Raw genomic sequence first — 4,841 nt, 5'->3', positions numbered from 1 at the left:
CCAAAAATCACAAATCAACAAGTTTTGGAAAAAGGAAACAAATGTATGACTCAAATGCAAAACGGTACACACAAAATAAATCCTTACCACTGAACTACGACGATAACATAAACATGACACAAATGCTAAATACAAAGAATATGCCAAACATTCTAAAACAACCTTAGTTCAAAAATGAATCACACCTAGCACACAATCATCGGTAGATGAAAAACACAAAAGTGGGGTATTTTCACTCATCCAACAATCTTGCAAATAAAAGATTAAATTATGCAACCATCCAAAAATCATGTTGAAAACACAAAGGTAAGAATCACAAGGACTTTTCAAGGTTGTAATGTGGCTTGGTTAACAAACAAGGGATAATTCCTAAGGCTAATCGAAATAAAAATTTGCCCAAACCTAAGGGAGTGATCAACTCACAAAAGCTTAAACAACGAAATCTCGATCATACTTCATCCGAATCTCAAATTGTTACACCAAAACACAAACTTATTAACACAACATTATTCCATACTATTTTTCTTCTTCTTTTTCTTTTTCAAAACTTTACTCTTTTTTCTTTCTTTTTCTTTTTACTTCTTTTTCACATTTTTTTCTTTACTTTTCTTTTTCTCAGCCTCAACCTCATAGCATTCAAACCGATAAGTGCACAACCATTCTCTCCCCAACTTGAATTCAACCACATCATAATATGAATACTCCCTACTTTCTAAGGCAAGATAAACATTCATACAATAACACAAGTTGAGGGTTTTCTGAAAAAAGAAATCAACATCCATACATAAAAGAAAACCAAACACTCATAGACAAGCATTAAGTTCAAAAATAACATGAATGTTGACAAAAAGCTCAAAGGGGTTACTAATGATCACACACTCATAAGGTGAAAAGACTATTTGGCTAAGGTAGTTGTGCTTAAAATGGAACAAAAATGCCTTGATCACTTTCATGCATCATATAATCAACACAAACAAAAGATTGAGCATAATAAAATCCAGTTAAAATAAGAATTGTGGTCTCCAGCATATGTGAACAATGGAAAGCTACCTCACAAAAAAGGTGGGAACTAAAGTGATTCACAAACGAACAAGTATACGAAAGAATGAATGGCATAGAAATTGTAAAAAGCCTAAGTATCATGGATATGCTAAAGTCTATAAAGCGATAAACACATACCTTGAATGTGTACAAAACTTTAACAAAATCACTACCATACACTCGCAAGTCGAAACGATTAACATGGAAAATCACCTCAAATTCCTCAAGCTACCCAAAATAAGCTCAAAGGCAAACACACAAACTATTAATATTAACAAACTAAAAGACCAGATGAAATTTTCTAAACAAATTTAAAAGTGAAGATTTGAAATTTAAGAACTGATCCGATCTAAATTTGTTTAGACAATTGAATCACGCTACATAAATTAAACAAAAACTAAAAAGAATAAACATGCTTGTTTTACGTCGTAAGCTCGACGCCTGTTATTTAAGAACGTTTCTCCAAGTTACTTCCGCCCGGTTATTCCTAACCACACATAAGCAAATGTGAAAGGAAACAAACAATAATATAACAAATTCACAAGTATAAGAAAACATGTACAAGTGTAGTAAACATACACAAGTATCAATATAAACAAGTGAGAATATACAATATGTGCGATATATACAAAACTCAAAACCAAGAGACTATTGCGATGCACGTTCAATAAAACACTAATCCCCGACAACGGCGCCATTTTATTGGAGCGGTAAAGCGGCAAGCAACAAAAATGAGGAAGTATTACTCTGGGAAAAATTATCGTCTCCACAGGGATCAATGCATTGAAATGCCGTTCAACAGTTTCCAAAGTTATCAGTTTGGATTGAATTGTTTAAAGCATAAAAATGGAAAAGTAAATATCAACACAAAAAGAATTCATTCTTCAGAAAGAAAAGACTTATCAAGCATAGTATATAATCTACTTCTCACAAACTTAAACTTATCGACCAGTTACACTCAACCTATAGTATTCGTCAATGTCATCCGGCATCGCTCACACCCTAAGTCATTTCTAACCCAAAGTAGAGAAGACTACTATATCATCTCAGAGACGATCTCTCGGCACACCTCAACAACACAACAGACATCCATATCAATCATATCGACGATCTCTCAACCGACACAACCAACACGAAAGCATTAAGCTTCGACACCCATAAAGATTGTTATCCCCAAATCTATCTCTAAAATCCAGAAACTAACAGATAATCATCCTAGATAAGGATTCAAGAAGTCTATCTCTAAAACAACCCAAATCCCCAGCACAGAGCAAAAATCTAAGACAACAATCAACAAGGATTTGTAAAGTAAGCGTTATATAACGCCATGGGCGACAAATATACATGAGTTCAAAGTAAATATATATACAAAACCCAACTAAGAGAAATAGAGATAAAACCACAAATCTTCCGGTTTGTCAGTGCCGGTTGATGAGCAATCCACCTCCGAATCACCAAATGCACGCCCCAAAGTTGTTATCTAAGCTAATCCTAGAGAAAAATGGGTGGAATTGGCATGGGAGCACAAAAATCCCCAAAACCAACCACACAAAACCTAAAATGAAATGAAATTGAAATATAAACAAAGTCTGCTACGTGACTTTCGCCCGGCGAGCCAATTGCTCCGCCCGGCGAAACCTTTATTCTTGGCCACACAGCCTCTGCCACGTCAATAAGCTGGCAAAATATCTTCTTTCGCACGACGAACGAAATGCCTCGCCCGACGACTCCTTCTTCTTCCGGCCGACGACCAAGAGGCGGCCCAACGCAGAAGCAAGACCATAATTTTCCAACGCTCGCCCGGTGAGCCAATTGCTCTGTCGGGCGACTCACACCAGAAGCATCTTCTTATTTTCTTCATTTGCTTCTTCTTTTATTGATCCAAAATTGCATCTTTGAAGCTTTATTACTCAATGCTCCATACATGCTCAAATACCTACAAAAATGAATGAAAAACTATTAGTCGGTACATAAATGAATCAAAAACTCGATTAAATACAAAGTATATGTATTGTATGGAATATACACTAAAGCGCGTCTAAATTGAGGAAAAAGTGAAGATAAGTGCCACAAAACTATACACAAAATAACTATAATTTGGCACTTATCAATTGTGGCTGAACTCTACTGGGGGAAGACTCCAGGAGTTTAGAAAACTATGAAAGAGACTCTATTGTTAAAGGGCGCCTTATACAAAGCCCAAGGTTGTGGCTACTTTTGATGGGGAAAGATCCAATAGTTTGGGATCTTTTGACTTAGGAAGGAATATATTTTCCTTGTACAAAGCCCATGGTTGTGGCTACTGGAGGAAAACAGAACTTGGAGGACTATGAATGAATCTATTTTTGGGGTGCCTTGTACAAAGCCCAAGGTTGTGGCTACTCCTGTTGAGGATTTGAAATCCAAAGATTGATATAGCTGGATGAATGACTTAGACTCTGCTTGGAGAAGTAGGAGATGGGTGGTAGAGACTGTCCATGTCTCATCATTCCTAAGTTTGAACTAAGGATGATTGAAGATACTGGAGAGTTTAGATTGTCCATGTCTAAGACTATGCAGAAGAACATCTCAATTTTTGAGATTGAATGAACACTTGAATGATTGTGATTGAACACTTGAATGATTGTGATTGTGAATTTTAAGGATTTGGCTTATCATATGGGTGAAGGTGACTAAAGACCTGTCCTAAGCTTTTAGGAATCCTGAGGGGTCCTTGCATATAAGCTCAAGAGGAATTTGAAGGGATGCTTATAAGAAGCCCATGGGTTCTTGTATTGTAAGTCCAAGAGGAGGCTAATTGAGGGTCCTTGTTATAGCACAAGAGAAAGCTAATCGAGGTTCATCGAGGGTCCTTGTTATAGCACAAAAGGAAGCTATGTTGGCTTGACTAATTTGGCTCTAGGCAAGAGGGTAAGAGGTTTCACCGGGAATAATTCCTCTTGGGTGGATGTGCCCTATTTTTGTTCTAAGGCTTTTTTTAAGATGTTTCACCGGGAATAATTCATCTTGAGGTTGAAACTATGTTATTCTATTAGGAAAGAGCCTTCACCGGGAAGACATTCTCAATCCTAGGTCATAGTCCTTTAATATATATATATATATATATATATATATACAGTTTATCTGTACTAAGGTTGTTCTTAGAAGAAGATTTAAACAGTATATATTTTACAGGTATATGGAACAGGTATATTGAAAGCAGTAAATGAAAGCTATAAACACTTACCCGGGTGAAGAGGAGGATCAAAGCTTATGTACAGAACCTCAATGAACATTTTTATTGAAAAGCAGTTGAATGTTTGAAAATGAAAGTTTGAAGATTGAAAACAGTTGAAGATTTGAAAATAAAAAGGTGTTGGGACTTATATTCAGGGAGAAGCCCAAAAGATTTGAAATGTTTACTTTTGTGAAAACAGTTGATTGAAAATTAAATTGAATTGATTTGAAATGAAAGTGAAATTGAACTAAAATGGATTTGGAATGTAAGAGAGATTGGGACTTAGACTCAAAGAGAGGCCCAGTTGAATTGATTACTGTTTATAAAAAAACAGTTGATTGAAAATGAAGTTTGAAATTGTGTTGAACTGTAATTGAACATTGAAATTGATTTGAAAGTTAAATTGAATGTATTTGAAAGTTTGAAAATGAAAAGGGTTGGGTCTTACAGTCTATTAGAGGCCCATTTGAAATTTGATTACTGTTTATGAAAAAACAGTTGAAGAGATGAATGATAAGATGAGAAGAAAAGGTGGGACTTATACTCAAGGAGAACCAAGAGATTGATTTGAAAATGAACTTTT

Source organism: Vicia villosa, unplaced genomic scaffold, assembly GCF_029867415.1.
Source record: "Vicia villosa cultivar HV-30 ecotype Madison, WI unplaced genomic scaffold, Vvil1.0 ctg.000958F_1_1, whole genome shotgun sequence".
Lineage (NCBI taxonomy): Eukaryota > Viridiplantae > Streptophyta > Magnoliopsida > Fabales > Fabaceae > Vicia > Vicia villosa.
Note: the sequence above shows the minus strand (reverse complement) of the source record.